We start from the raw sequence: 17,316 nt of genomic DNA on the forward strand, positions 1-17,316 counted from the left end.
TAGCACATTGACTTTTTTTTTCTTTTTTCTGTAGTATAATGTTACTCTCATTCGTAACCAAAGCCTTAAAAACAAATCAACAGAGGCTAGTGAGGCAGCTGTCAGCAATCTAGATATCCAATATCAACAGAGTGCCATTTTAGCCCCTATTGTTTAACTTTCCAATCAACACCCTACTAATGTGCTTGGAAAAGCAGTAGATTATGACCCAAGTACTTGTGTTCTTGCCACCGACATGGATACCAGAATGGAGTTTCCTGGCACCTGGCCCAGCCCTGGCTGTTTTGGCCACTAATACAATGAACCAACAGATGGAAGATCTCTCTCTCTCTCTCACTCTCTCTCTCTCTCCCCATCCACCCCCTGCTGTCTCTTTCTGCCTTCCACATAACTGAACTAAAATATAAGCATATATTGGCATTAATTATCATTGAAACCAGTTATTGAGGATAAAACTTATTTTGCAGCCTGGAAAAAAATTATTTTGCAGTCTGGAAAAAAAACCAAAAATAATGTCAGCATTTCATAGATTTCTGCTCAAATTACTATGCCATTTGATTTTTCTTTTAATTTAGAACTTCTTTAAGGAAAACATTCTAAAGCAAAAAAAAGAATATGCCCAAAAGTATTCAGTTATAAATATTTTAATATCTACTGAGAACTTGAAAACATTGAAAGTGTCCCACTGTGGTCGCTAGTTACACACTCTCTTATTATACCTACAGTATGGAATAACATATAACAATTAAACCATACATATGCAACAGGATACAAATACCCTTCATATTGGGCAACTCGTCTTTTTCTACAGTAAGTTCTTTCATTCCAAAATTAGACACAAATGTCTCCTTCACCTACCCTGCAGGATTACTGGAACGATTTAAAAGTACACTCATATGAATTCTTCACAAAACTAAAGTCTTAAAACGTTTAAAGCTCATAATTTGAACAATTTGGGAAATTAGTAGGCAAAAACATTTTCACTCGATCATAAAATTTTATGCTCCTGGACCAACAACACACCTATTACTCTCACAAGAAAACTTGCAAAATCAATGTCAGAAAAGAACCTGTTCTATTTCTCTCAGTTTTCCTTCACTGACTCTGTAGGGTGAAGATGCTTCTGTAACAAGTTCAATTCAACACCATCCAAATGCCTGTTGTACACAGATCTGTTATCTGTACATAATTCCCATTTTTTTCCAGGAGGACACTTTAGATGTAGTTTTCATTATCATTCCCAATTGGTAATTCTTATTTGAGCTCATATTATAGAAAATGGACACTATACAAAGCAGTTTTAATCATTATTTAGTTAGACCAAAACACTCAAAGAAACATAAATATGTAATACGCAGTAGTTGCACTGTTTTTCTCCTACGTTTCCTCTTTTCTTAATAAAATGGAAGAAGCAGGATTTGTTTAGACTTCAGAAGGTAGATGTTGAAATAAAAATCTTTAGACAGAAGTGAGTTTCTGTTACACTGAGAGCAATAATGTTATGAGACAAACTTCCTTCCTAGCTCTCTTTCAACGTTGGCCCATTATGCAAACACCCCAATCCATGTGGCTGTAGAGAGTAAGAATTTGCCCTGTCCAAACGAACTGGCAGATTTCTTTTATTAGCAAATGAGTGAGTCATTCACAACTATAAAATACCGAGCTAAATAAAGAAAAAAGATGTCCAGCAAATTTTACTTAGTATTCCTTAAAATAATATTCTATAACAACCAAATCCTATCATATTCAGTTACTGAGGTCTAGGCAGTTACTTAAGAAAATTACACCATCTGGCTCCACTGTAGACTTGGCTGTCATAAAGAGGTGTGATCAGTCAATTCCTGGAAACCTGGTGAGTATCATGGCTGCCTGCCTTCTCGTAAAGCCAGATGACTGACATGGTTAACACTAATCACCACTTCTTTATTTTATACAACTCTCAGGCATGGATTTCCAATGCTTTATAAAAGAAATATTAGGGTGCGCATCTGTCCTATCAGTTAGCATGCCTGTCTTACATAAGAGTACTGAGTTCAATCCCTTGTTCCGATCCCCAATTCCACCTCCCCACTAATGTGTACTAAGGGAGGCTTATGTGGAAAACATGAAATGAGAGTTCCTGGCTCTGAGCTAGACCCTGGTCCAGCTCAGGCTATTACAGTCACTTTGGAAACCAACAGATGAAAGAACTTTTGTCTGTTTCTCTGTTGTTCTTTTTGTATCTATCTATCTATCTATCTATCTATCTATCTATCTATCTATCTATCACCTATACAGACCCCTAAGTTGTGTGTGTGTGTGTGTGTGTGTGTGTGTGTGTGTGTGTGAATCCATACACATGAAACAGTGAGAAGGCAAAAAACAAATAAAAATCTCACCAAACACAAACTTTTAGATAAAAAAATACCTCTTTCTTAATCCCTTCCTTTGTGATGGCTCAAGAAATACACTCTTAAGAAGACAATGGTTCAGCTTGGCTTTGTCAGTTAAACATGTCTGTACAATTCCCAAATAAAGGAAGCATTGCAACAGTATAAATCAGAGACAAGTAACCCAGCCATGCTTGAGCGGAATTCTCTAAGTATGTGGCAGCCCATCAGATTCACACGACCTACTGCTGTGACAGCCTGGTCTGTCACCCAAAAAAGAAGTTGAAGGTACTTCATGCACAGTGCACTAAGCTGAAAGACTCAATGTGAATACTTTCAAAACTCTGCCATCTGAAATAGCAGTTCCTATCCATATATTTTTTTTGGAAAGACATGTTCTTAAAATATTTTCTTCCTTTCCCTCAGTCCACAAAACAATGAATTACCAGATAATTTCTCTTTTGCTTTATAAACCACATTTAACTTCAATTCACTCTTCCCATATGCCTCTACCATTATCTCTGGTCAAACTCTTATGGTGACTCTAGGTTTGAGATTAAAAAATAATCCTACATCTCATATCAATATCCTTCGGACTACAATCCAGACAGTTCCCATGCTAAAATGTCAGCGACTTACCATCCCGCAGACACACTAAAAACTTAACAACATCTACAGCTTTCTCTTGGATCAGGGTTACCAAATTGCAGACTGAAACCACCCTCTTAGGGAAGAGATTGGACTATGATGACACAGAGACATGCATTAAATCCAGCTCTGCCATTAGTGTGGAAAAGATACTTTCCTTCCAGTAGCCCAAGGTAGAATGGACAGCCTCAACATCACAAACTCGATATGAAGATTTAATTAGATGTGCTTTGTGTCATTTGCTTCAGTAGTTAAGTACAGGTAAGCTTTCCAAAAATGATATTATTTTTATTCTTTTTATTAGCACTAGTTTAATGAAAATAATCCATGTGTTGCTATTGTTTTTTCTTCGCCTTGTCTCCATTTAATAAATCTGAACACTATTTCTTCTTCTCATGCCTCCCTTAGAGTCACAGCTCTGGGACTGCTTCCCCTAGACAGGTTTATAGTATCTAGGAGAGCAAACCATTCTGATCAATGTCTTGTACTTGGTCTAAGATCTCCCCCGAAATACACATGGCATTGAATGAAACTTCAAAAAAAAAAAATACGGAGATGTCCCCTACAGTTTAAAAAGACACTTCATGTCGGCTAGCAGAGGGGAGAATAGTTTCAGGGGACCTTAGGGCAACAAAACTTAGCTCTGCTTTCCTGCATCCCTCCTGGAAAGCTGGCAGCACCAAATGGAAAATCACTGTCTGCAGTTTTGAGGGAGAGAAACTTATTGCATGTGATCAATCGTTACTGACTGAAATATGACTGACATGAGTATTTGCAGCAAGTAGTAGATAAAACACAGAACTTGACCACAGCCCTGTGACAGGCATTTCTCTGGGTTTTCCCTGTAAATCTTATTAGTTAGTTAATTACATATTTTACTTTTTACATTCAAATCTTTTTCTCCAGTTAACAGCCTTCATGGATATTAGATTAGTGAGGTAGAAATTGTCATCCTGAAACAGGTATTCCCCTATTCCTAAATCATCTTACTTGGGACAAGATGAGTTACCAAAAAAAGACTGCTATTTTAATGATGTGCATCAGAGTCATGACTGGCTCAGGGCCTTCAAATCTCCTCCCTCCACTGCAGCGAATTTAGAAAGCCTGTATTTTTTAAACCATTCTAAAAGATTCAACAGTTTCCTCCATGTAATCAGAGACACTAATTATCAAGCCTATTTCACATAAACTAGTAGTTAATGTCAATTTATCAAGACAGGAAATGAATCTGATTTTATTTCTATTGCAACTGCCCAAAGGCAGGTGGCTTAAGGCAAGTATATTTAGTTTAATGAGACTCTAGGGGATAAACAGTCTAAGTTTGAGCACCCTCATTATGCATCAGCAAATACAGTGACTTGCCTGCTGCAAGAATTCAATTTATGTTTACACAAAACATAGCCATAGCTAGTCCACTGATACGAGCAGAAGATATCAGACTCCCTCTTCCCCAAATAGAGTTTGTGCTTTCTCCTCTAATACTAGACTCTCAAGCTCATTTTGGAAGTAATTTCTTATGCTCTAAATGCTTTCTCCCCCAACTTATCTAAGACTATTCACAAAACTATTATTTTCTAATTTTCAAGCATAGAAGAGAGTCTGGAGTGATTCTTCTCACACTTAATTCATTAAAATGTTCTCACTATAAAGCTGTCAAGAATTTACTACTATGCAGATACATGGTTCTTCAATGCAGGACCCAAAGTTGCCTAAAATCTATGAATACAAACAAAATATTAGCCCATAATTCCTGCATCCTAAAGTAGCCTTTGTTGATATTTTGGTGTGCTGGACATCTAGTTCATTTGACATACAGAATTAGACTGAGGTAACTTAAGCAGAAAACATCAGCATTAATATGTCAATAAAAATGGTTAGGATATGCTTTTAAAGTGTATCTAGATGGAGAAATTTCATGACTATTTTATCTCTGCTGAATTTAGGGACCAAAGCTCTATCTGCCAGTTTCTACTCTTCTACACACATCCTTATGTCTTAGATGTCTCTATTGTTTATAAAAACACACATAAGAAAATACTCAAAGTATTACTAGTAGTTAAAGAATATACAGATCAGAGATAGAGGAAGATTGAGAGGATGACAGAAGAGAATATTGTAGTTCTATAGAGAAGAGAATCATATTTCTATTCTTAGGCGCACAAATTTATTCTACCTTCCCATATCCTTGAAGTACAAACCTATAATTTGCTATCATATATATGTGTATATATATATATATATATATATACAGAGAGAGAGAGATTGTGTGTGTGTATGTTTGTGTGTGTGCACGTGTGCACACATGTGTGCTTGAGGAAATTTTCAGAGCCAGCAACAATATGTCATGAAGGTCGTTCCTGGAGACTGGAAATTCTCCCAGTGAAGGGTTCCCAGTAGCCTGGCTGCAGGGGTGAATATGATGCAAGGCTGAGTTCCCAGGTGACCTAAGATGGGTAGTTAGGCTGGACAAGAATGAAATCTTTTACAGTTTAGGTCATGATAACTAGCCTATCTTTACAATATAATAGGTAACAAACCGTATTAACAAACCCTTTGCCTCTGTGCCTATTAAAACTCAGGATTCGGTCAAGGGCACGACCATTGCAACTGATTCACCTTTTTCAGTTCATTAAGGACTCTCGATAGGAAGATCTAAGAAAACACATGACACCAGTAAGTCCTCTCAACAAAGTGTCTAGGTAAAAAGTGACCAGTGACCGAGAGCAGTTTTGTCACTGAAGAGCAATAAACTCAAGTTATCCACAATTCAGTCACAAAAGAGACAGACGACTGAGTGTAGAAAAATATAAATGCAAATTTATAACATGTCTGTCTGCAAAAAGGGACTGTGGCTATTATCAGTGGGATCTCTGGATCAAAAGGAACCACCTCCAGACACAGAGCACAGACTGTTCACATTACCCAGAAATCCTGAACCTTGAGCTAAATAATGTAAGGGGCTAGAACTCAAGTTCTGTTCTCCTGGGAGGGGATTAAGATACAACAGAGCTCAGGCTCCAGCCGATCTGAGATGGATATATAGTGACAGCATGAAATAAAACCTATGGTTCTGAAACTCTGAGCTTTATTGTTATTTTTTAAAACTGCAGAATCACCTAACTCATTCTAACTGATACAGAAGTACACATAAATATTGCTGAAAGTTGAAATATGAAAGAAATGGTTTTAACCTCATATGCATTTTGTACTTGTAAAATGACATTATTCACATAATAAAATAACACAAAGCTTAAAAATGATTACCTTCAAGACAATGTTAAGTGTAAAATAACTTAGAATTACTGTGAATATAAAAAAGATAGAAATATTTTTTTCAGTAAACAGTACCAGAGTAATAGTGAACACTTGGCTGCAAAACAAACAAAAATAGTTAAAAATCTTATAATGTACCCACACAAAACAAACCTTAAAATCTAAACACAAAACAAAGTAACTTCAGATTTATTTCTGCCAATCACTGGAATGTGGATAATATTAATGATAAACGGAGATAGAAGACACAACTCTGCCTCTGTGCCTGGCATCTATAACCAATTAATCCCACAATGCTGGGCGAACTGTCAGTGTCATCATTCCCATGAAAGACTGAGAAGCAGAGAGGCTAAAAAAACCAAAAAATCCAAGATCATACAGTGAAAAAGCAAAAAATGTGAACTGGCCCTGGGATCTGACGTCTTAACTACCAGGTATCTACAAATCCTTTCAACATCTATCAATTAATGACTCATTAGGATACCATTAATTTGAAAAAGTCTCACGTTTCAAAGTGTTTGAGAATTCTTTTATAACACCTTGCTTTTCTTTACCATTTTAGCCAGAGAAATACAGAAATGGATGTAATAGTAATGAAAAGAAAGATGTAAACCTAATACATTTGAGAAAAATATGAAAACAATTAGCTGCAGCAAATCCTTGCATGCAGGCAGATCAAATCCATAGAATAAGCCAGTTATAACGGAAAACAACAGAATGAAAGAACATCTTGGAAATATGAGAAACATTATATTGTTGGTTGGCTCTCAAAAGAGAGATGTTAAACTTCTGGTATTATAACAGAGGGTGTATGAATTTGCATAACTGCTTCCCTGAAACATACTGAGTTAACAAATGGATTCAGAAGAAGGGAAGGGTGAATGAAGGAACTGTTACTACATTTGGATTTGAAAAACATATGTGTAAGAAGAAGCTTGGTCGGTCTCATCCCTGTAAAATTCTTAACTGAATGGTCAGGTATTCCAGATTTCTATCCTTTGGTCAGTTGCCTATGGGGTTTTTCCTACGGTAGCCATTATGGCCTGAACAGACTCTCCCATCTTCTCATACACACATAGGTCCCTACCTTTGCCTGGCCTCTTAAGTGCTACTATTTGGAACTCTTTTGATTCATGCTGGTGCCTTGTCCTCAGTTCTCCAGCACAGCACATCATTTAAATCAGGATCGTTCCCTTCCTGAGTGGCTTTCTTCTCTGTTAGGAGAAATACCTGGTACAGTGTTTATCTCTCCGGAAACCTTGGTCACCATCAGAGACAACACTGTTCCAGTCTGTATCTATTCGCTATTGATCCTTGCAAAGCACAGGTTGTTCACATCATCCAACACCTCCCCACAAAGTTCCCAGAAGCCAAATGCCTTTTTTGGGAGATAAATTAATACTAATAACAATTGTGGTAATAAACATGATAATGGCCTGGATTTCATAACTTAAGAACAGATGAGGATGTGGTCCCTGCATCTACTACGCATGGATCATGCCTGTGCTGTTATTACCCATAGCAACTGGCAGACGTCATTGCCCTGCACTAGGGGAGAAATGCCCCAAATGCTTCCTGTTCACACAACAGCCTCTGAAGATTCCAGAAGTGAGACCGACTCCTTCCTGTTTCTAATGCTCCCTAGATCAGATTTTGGGCAGGGAGAATAGTGGAGAAACACAAGACCTCAGTGTACAGCTGTACTCCTATTTGCTGGAAGGTTTCCATGTGCATTGTGAATTTTGATGCCAAATACACTTTTCTTAGCTCTTTCTAGATATAAATAAATCAAGGGAAGTATCTAGTAAAAATCTCCATTCATTCAAATGCTACCTACATCTCTCAGCCATCAGTCCTTTACTTGTAATGTTTCAAAACCTGCCACTTCTGTAAGGGTAAGTTGTTCTCCAAAGGCCAAATAAAGCAGACAAAGGCCTCCTCTGAGCTGTTTGCCTTTGAGACTAAATAGACTAACTTGACAGTCAAGGACTGTTGCAGATTTTTTCTTTACTAAAAACAACAACAACAACAAAAAACCACAGTGTTAAAAAAAATTCCCTTAGTGTGCTCATGTTTATTATACAAAATACAAAGGTAGAAAAAAAATTCCCATTCACATGAGCTGAAAAACATTCACCATTATAATATGTGGATGTATGCATACATATTTGCACACAGGTATGGACATATTGTGTATGGAAGAATAGATATTCCATACCAGATATTTTCATATTTCAGCAAAGAGAACCATGGCAAATATACTAGGATAAGTGACACTTAGTTTTCTACCTATAATCAGGTTAATTTTTCAATGTGTTCATGCCTTGCGAAGTTACTAACAGATTCTGACGTCTCATGATGAAATAATCAAGTCACATAAATAGCAGAATGTCTAACATTCACGTACAGTATGTACACTGTATTTTTTATTTTCTTTTTCTGAAGCTCATGTCGTCTTGTAACACATCCAGCTAATTTCACTCTCCCCTTTCCCCCCATCATTGTAAATTAGTTGCCATTTGACAAGGTGTAACTAAAACATACTTTATAGAAAGCAAATCCAAAAGTGGTTTCTTAGTGAACACATTCCTCCTGGATATCTGCCCAGTAAACTAACAAGCTGGTCATTGGAAGCAAACAGGTGGGGTCAGGTATACTTAATGCCTGTGACAGAAAGGATCTGGTTATTTCAGAGCTCAGCAGTAACATCTGTTATGGCTACAAAGAAATGATTGGCATTGGTTGTCACATTTACTACAGGCAATATCTTCCTGAAAATGTGTGTGTACTTTATTTTTTTTTTTAAAGATTTTTTTATTATTATTATTGGAAAGCCGGATATACAGAGAGGAGGAGAGACAGAGAGGAAGATCTTCCATCCGATGTTTCACTCCCCAAGTGAGCCACAACGGGCCGGTACGTGCCGATCCGGAGCCAGGAACCAGGAACCTCTTCCGGGTCTCCCATGCGGGTGCAGTGTCCCAATGTATTGGGCCGTCCTCAACTGCTTTCCCAGGCCACAAGCAGGGAGCTGGATGGGAAGTGGAGCTGCCGGGATTAGAACTGGCACCCATATGGGATCCCGGGGCTTTCAAGGCGAGGACCTTAGCCGCTAGGCCACGCCGCCGGGCCCGTCTGTACTTTATTTTAAAAAACACATCAAATTAACAAAATGTAGGATTTCTGTGGTCTGCCCATAGAATAGCCTTTGATATCTTGTGGGAACAGTAGCACAGATCTTCATGTGTTTCAGCCCTTTCCAGATAATAATATATTGGCGGCTCCTTGATATCCTCAGGAGGCGAAGCAACACATAAATTCAAGTTGTTACTATCAAAGGCACTTTCATTTAGGACTAGTTTGTCCGGGATTATTTTTCTAATTTACATGCAGCCCAACACTGCAGATCTATGCAGTGTTGTCTGCTGTGGTTCCCACTGTGGCTTGTTTTGCAGAGAGACAATGTCCATGCTTGGCTCTTCTACTGAAGTTGAAAGGCTAATGAGATAAGAGGGATTTTTATCAAATGCTGGTAATAAAAATGAGTTGATATTTTCTTTAACACTTTGTCAAATAGAAGAAAGTTATCTGCAAAGAATAAATTTCAAAAGAAGTGAGAAGGAAAGGAAAGGAACCGGAAAGAAAAAGAGAGAAAGAAAAGATAGCAGTGGGAAGGTGGAAAGAAAAGGCAGTTGGGGAAGAAAAAAGGTTTGAAGAAATGAGTGAAGTGATTTGGTTTCAAATATTTCACTCTCTGAAGGATTACAATGTACTTGGTTCACTTCCACTCCAAATATATTTGTATGTAGTAAAAATATATAGGAAGTCTCTCCTCTGGGTAGTTTTCCCTCCTTACGGGTGGCACATAAATTACCCCAGAAGGAATTGAAATAGGAAATGAAAATATAAAACAGATGCCTATAAAATATAAAACAGATGCCCATAGAAATATAAAACAGATGCCAATCAAAACAGAGCTGTGAAAACAGAATGACTGCAGACCCGCAGGGTGCATCTGTGAGCCCCTCTAATGAAGGGGATGGGAATGCAGGCAATGAAGCAGGGACAGACAGCGATGGCTTTGGTCATGCTATGCTGTCGAGCACACTATGATTTGGGTTTCCATGTTTCTGTCTGTCTCTGACCTTTCTTTGTTTCATACTCTAAATCTCCTGTTACTAAAAGCATTCTATACAAACAAAATAAACCAGAACAAGAAAACAAACCAAAAAAAAAAAAGGAAACTCTATTTTGTAATGACAAGTATATACAAATTTTATCTGCTAAAGGTTTAAATTTTTTAGAAAAGATTTATTTATTTTTGTTTTGAAGGGACATTTAACAAAGAGAGAAAGAATAAGAGCCTGAGCTTAGCTGAACCGAAGCTGGGAGCCTTTGGCTTCTTCCTGGTCTCCCACGTGTATGCAGAAGCCCACACACTTCAGTCCTCTTCTATTTATTTTGCAGACCATGATCAAGAAGCTGGACTGAATGTGGAGCAGCTGGGTTACAAACTGCCACACACATGAGATGCTGAAGCTAACAGAAAGAGGATGAACTTGCTACACTGTCACACCAGCCTCTCCATGTAATTTTCAAACATTAAGATTTTGAAGATTTTTGTGTATGAATAATGCCATAGCAAAGACAATTCATGTGAAGAAACATTATACAAGGAGAATTGAAAATGTACATGGAAAACGGAATATAAATTTTGTTATTAGTTCTGTGGAGCATGGTTAAGCTCCCATTAAGCCACATGCTGAAATGTCAGTTCCGTTATTGGTAACTTTGCTCCCCTTCCACTAATGCTCCAAGGAAGGCAGCAGAGAATGGTATAAACACTTAGGTCTCTGTCACTTATGAGTAAGACTTGGATAGAGTTCCTTGCTCCTGGCTATTCCTTGCCCCAGACCTGGCTGTACATTTATCTGGAGGAATGGCAGTTCTATAGTTAGACCTGTCCCTCTCCCTTTTTCTCATGATCCCATTTGAATGAATAAATACATCATTTAAATGCACCAATACGGGGCCCGGTGGCATGGCCTAGCAGCTCAAGTCTTCGCCTTGAACGCTCCGGGATCCCATATGGGTGCCGGTTCTAATCCCGGCAGCCCAACTTCCCATCCAGCTCCCTGATTATTGCCTGGGAAAGCAGTCAAGGATGGCCCAAAGCTTTGGGACCCTGCACCCATGTGGGAGACCCGGAGGAGGTTCCAGGTTTCCGGCTTCGGATCGGGAGTGAATCATCGGACAGAAGATCTTTGTCTCCGTGTCTCCTCCTCTCTGGATATCTGACTTTGTAATAAAAAAAAAATTAAAAAAAATAAATGTATCAATACATCAATAAATACATCAAGTTTGTTTTGGTGAAAAAGTTTTAAAATCCATGCATTTGAAGAACATTATATATGTACAAATATATATATATATTCAAAGATATATATATATATTTATATATATAAGTATATATATTTATACATAAAGTAATGTTAGAGCCAGTATTGTAGCATACCATGTTAAGCTACCAGCTTTGATGCTGGCATCCCATATAATGTCAGTTCAAGCCTAAGCTGCTCTTCTGACAATACATTTCTTTGTTAATGCAGAATATGACACAAATATATGGGCCCCTGACAGACAATGGGAGACCTAGATAGACTTCCAGGTTCCTTCTCTCTGTAATTCTGCCTTTTAAATAAATATATAACAATAAGTATCTAAAAATAATATTATGAATGAACTATAATATATTTCAAGTTATTTTTGCCTCTAAGCTAATGGGTTTCAAAATATGTTTATTTATCTTATTTGTTTTGAAATAGAGAAAGATAGAGATCATTTGCTGATTCCTCACTGCCTGAAGCAGATGTCACTGGGCTAGACCCACAGGAGCCAGAAACTCACTCTATGTTTCCCACATGGGTCACAGAATTCAAGTTTCTTGTGCCATCACTTGCTGCTTTCCAGGAAGAACAGTAAGAGGAAATTGGAGTTATGACTGGAGCCAAATCTTAGACCCTAATACTGTGATATGCAATTAAGGCATCCTACAAAGGAAATTAAACATAGTACCAAATATTTAACCAAAACTTATAGCTTTTAATTTTCAGAAAAAAAATTTGAAATCAGTTTGGGTAGGTGAGAAATTTGGATCAATATGTAAGTCCAAAAGACACCACATGATGAAATATGTCAGTCAAAAAGGACAAATAATTATCAGTATATGAATGTGAAGTATCTAAAATATTTCTAACTCTACAAAACAGAAAGCAGAAACATGGTGAGTTTTGTTGAACAAATATAAAATTGCAATTTTCCTAGAGCATTGAGGTATCATCCGCTTCACAACGCTGTGCTTGGAGTTGACAATACTGTGCATTCAACACATTGGTTAAGGATGGGTGTTGTGGCACATTAGGTTAAGCCAACCCTTGGGATGCCTGCATCTCATATTAGAGCAGTTACGTTAAAGTCCTGAATCTGTTTCCATGTTCAGGTTCTATTAACATATACTCAGCAGCAGCATGGGATGGCTCATCTGCTCGAGTCTTTGCTGTCCAGGTGTAAGACCAGCTCAAGCTCCTGATTCCTGGCTCTGACCTGATTTGGCTGTGCAGGGCATGTGGAGAGTGCACCAGTGAATCAAAACGATCTATATGTGTCTATCTTTATGCTTTTCAAAAAAGTTATTGCAGTTGTAAACTTATATTAAAGGCTCAGTAAAACCCAATAAGGTCATCATTCCAATCATAAAGAAAAGGACAGTATAATCCAGAACCCTGTGAAACTTCCCTGATATTATTGTATACCTCTGACTTAGAACACACTGTTGATTATTAAGATTTATTTGTGACAACTATGAAATAGAAATAACTGTGAAAGTCATTGTTCTGATGAATAAAGAAAAACTGAAAAGCTGGTCTCTAAACGTGTTCAATTATCACAAATGAAAAAGAAAGAGTTAAGTTAGCTGCAGATGATGAAGTGCCATGAGAACAGTATTAGGTACTTGGTCACCCTACAGACAAGGTTAATAGAAAAGTAATTGCTAGATGTAAGCACTATGGGAAATCGTCTACATGGAGTTCAACGAAAACAAATAGTTATTAAGCTTCTCTGAACTTCATTAATACGTGCTGTCCATGCCACTTACTGGGTATTACCTTATGCTGCATTGCATTGTTAATTAACTTCAAATGTGTATTTGTCATCTCCCTGGCATGTGAGGCCCTCTAACATAGCTAGGCTCTATGCAGAGGATTAATCATTCAGGAAAGATCTGGATTGAGTCTGCACCTTTCACATGGAAGTGGTCGATCAAGGATCTCAAAACGGGAGCCAGTATTGGGGTATAGTAGGTTAGTCATCCCATACTGGAGCACCAGTTCACATCTCAGCTGCTCTGCTTCTGATCCAGCTCCCTGTTAATCCATCTGGGAAAGCAGTGGAAGAGTACTTGTTCTCCTGACAGCCAGGTGAAAGAGTAGGACAGAGTTCCTGGCTCCTGACTTCAGCCAGGCCCACTCCTGAGGAAAGAACTGGCAGATAAAGGATCTCTTTCTTAACTTCTCTCTCTCTTTCTCTGTATTTCTCCCTGTCTTTCAAATAAATACATTTTTTAAAAAGTAGTTAAAAACAACAACAAAAGATCAGTCAGCATATTTCCTGAATCCAGTCTTCACCACTAGCAAGAGAGGAATAAGATGTGTGAGCACGTATCAGGTACAGTCTACTCACCAGGGTTACAGCAAATCTGCACCTCAGTACAAAGCCCTTAACAGCAACATAAAATGGAAGTGGCTGCTTCTGATGCCACACCAGTTAGCATGTAGATACTCTAAGTCCAGACATACTGCCTCACACAAGCAAAATCTTTCCCTTTGTAAGTCTCTGAGATTTGAGTATTGAACTCTAGAGAACAGTGCAATCCTTTGAAGCTCATCTGTCTCTGGAAGAGCCACGACATGATATGAAGTATCTCAGCTACCTAGCAGATGCTTACATATCTCCCAAGAATTAAGTCCTCTTTAAAAATGTGTCAGTGTAGTTTCCTAATAGAGGTAGAGGAAGCTAATGCTGGCAAAGCAAAGCCCGAGCCATGCATGTGTCATGCCAGTGTTAAGAATGCTCAGGTCTCAGGGAAGTACTCCTCATTCCAAAACAGTTTACTTACGGTCTCCAATGTCCCTGAACTCTGAAAAGTGACTAAAAATTAATTCTGGCTCTCCTGGCAGAGTTCACAAAATAAAAGTGAATATAAAGTGGACAGTGATGCTACAGGATACTGTCATCAGCAGTGTTTAGTAGCATTCAAAACAATAAAGAGCTGATACACATCTTTAGAAAGAGATCAGTGTAAGGCATTAAAAATGCAGAGGGTATAAGTGTAAAGCAACACAGTATTGACACAAAGACAGACAAATAACCTGAATCAGGATAGTAAATCAATAAGTATACCCACATATCCACCATCAATTGATTTTTGACAAATGTAGCAGAACATACAATGAACAAGGACAGTTTCTTCAATAAATGGTGTTGTAAAATCTTGACATTCATGTGCAGAAGAATGAAAATGACCATTATCTGATCCTTCATTTAAAAAAGTCAACTCAAATGGATTAAAGAGTTGAATCTAAGAAATCAAATTATAAAGAATTTTTCATACATTTACAAGCCATTTGTACAACTTCTCTTGAGAAACTCATATTCAAGTCACTTACCAGTTTGGAAAATGCAAGTCAGAACTACAACGAAGAGTGAAAGGAGGGCCAAACAGAGGTGTTCAGAATTTGCCTCTTCCTTTGCAATAAAGAATCAAAACAACTAGTATATAACTGCATCTCAAGGAAAGTGATGGAGGAATACTGGAGTTCAGGAAAAGAGACAGGGAACTCCAGCCGGCACAGGTAGCAGGATGGCAGCATAAGGAGAGAAAAGCTTGTACCAGCAACAACCCAGGCCACATGACTGGGGGAAATCTTCATTGCAGGAAAGTTATAAATGGTGGAGCCCCAGTACCAACATGGACGCTGAACATCAGCAATCTTAGGGGGCACCTTCAATCATCACAGGTGTGAAGCCCAGCAACAGTAGCTATCTGGAAAGCACACAGTAGCTTTTACAGACAACACTTACATTGTCTCTTCTCACACCCTAGGGTACTGGCTGTAGTAGTATGATAAAATCTTGAAAAAAAAAAAAACCATCAGTGTCAGAAACCCATTCTGCCTCAGGAGCCAGAAAGCCCTAAGTGTCTTACAGTTAATATCACATAGACATTCCACTACACTAGCAAAACAGGATAAAATACAAATGGCCAAAAGACACATAAAAAAGTATCTGGTTCACTAGCCTTCAGAGAAATACAAAAAAAAGCACAGTGAGATTTCACCTCACCCTAGTTGGATGGCTATCAGTTAAAAAAATGAACAGATGCTGGCAAGGGTATAGGGAAAATGGTACCCTAAACCACCAATGATGGCTATGTAAACTACTACAACCATTGTGGAGGAGATTCCTCAGAGAGCTGCAAAGAGATGTACCGTATGATGCATCCATCCACTCCTGAGAATTTACCCAAGCAAAGTGAAGCCAGCATATGAGAGTACCCCCATTTTTTGTTTGCATCAAGAATGTTTCATTTATGCTCAAGTGTGAGCAACCAAGCATTCCCAACACAATGTAGAGAATTATACAATTATCTACAAAATTTCTGTATCGGCTATAAATGTTGCACGTTATACGCCTGAAGAGGAAAGGAATGTCACGATGCAGCCGTGCCTCGTGGGTAGAGCCTGGGCACGGGGACGGGGTTCACACTGGGCAATGGTACACGTGGATTTCCTGGTCGTCAACAGACACAACCTTGGAGCCAATTCCGTTGTATTTGACTCCCCAGACCTGGTCCTGATGATCAAAGGTGTGGACATAAGTCTTCATCCCCACGTCCTACATCTTCACACTTTTGTCGGATGAGCTGGAAACAAAGTGCGTCAGGACAGAAGGCGACGTTCAGCACCCAGGAGGCGTGGCCGCTCAATGTGCTGACCAGGATGGCGTGCTGTACATCACAGATCTTGATGTAGCCATCATCTGAGACAGTGACGAGCAGCTGCGAGTCCAGGGAAAAGGTTAAACAGCGGGTGGGCATGGCATGGCCTTCCAGTGTGTGCAGCAGTTTCCCGGTTGCGATATCAAAAATATTGATGATGCCCTCTATGGTCCTGCTGGCCAGATACTTCCCATCAAGAGTATATGCAATACTGAGAATGAACTTTCCTCTTGTGTCCAGAGAATATTCTTTTTTCCCACTTTCCACACCAAAAATGTTCATTTTCCCACGTGCGTTCCTGTAGCCAGATACTGGGAATCAAGAGCCAAGGCCAAAGTCCAGGCATCCACAGATCCGCGTCTATTGACTTTATCTGTTTGCCATTTTCTAGGTCCCAGAGCCGGATGTGAGCATCGAGGGAACTGGACGCAGCGATGGGCAGCGTATGGCTGATGTCCACGGACACCACGCCCAGCTGATGTCCCTCCAGCCTCCACTGCAGATCCAGCTGGCATCATTCCTTCCAGAGGTTGAACAGGTTGTCCAGGGAACCTGCCACCACCATCTCCGTATTTTCCTTCTTGTATGTCCCCCAGGCAGCCAACCAAATGGCATCAGCGTGGGCTTGCTCCTGTTTGAACAGAATATTGTACTGGTTGGTCATCTCCTTGACAAGGACGCAGGGCTAGAGACCGATAGCTCACGCTGCTGATGCCCAACATCCTCATTTTTATTAGAACTCAACTCACAATAGGTAAGATGCAAAATAAAACCAGATACACATCAAACAATGAATTAATAAACAAAATGTTGTGTACATATATACATATATGTGCATATAAATTATGGAATACTACTAATTTAAAAAAATACTGAAATTCTATCTTTTGAAACAAAATGGATGCAATTCAAAACCATTATGTTTAGGCAATGACCCATTCTTAAAAAGACAAAGATCGTACATTTTCT

The 17,316-nt window shown here is 38.8% G+C and overlaps 1 pseudogene; it reads right to left on the reverse strand.

Moving 5' to 3' along the window:
- Positions 1–16,066: 16,066 nt before the first annotated feature.
- LOC101519789 (superkiller complex protein 8-like) lies at positions 16,067–17,057 on the reverse strand (annotated as a pseudogene).
- Between the last annotated feature and the right edge of the window lie 259 nt (positions 17,058–17,316).

The sequence above is a fragment of the Ochotona princeps genome, chromosome 8, assembly GCF_030435755.1.
Source record: "Ochotona princeps isolate mOchPri1 chromosome 8, mOchPri1.hap1, whole genome shotgun sequence".
Classification (NCBI taxonomy): domain Eukaryota; kingdom Metazoa; phylum Chordata; class Mammalia; order Lagomorpha; family Ochotonidae; genus Ochotona; species Ochotona princeps.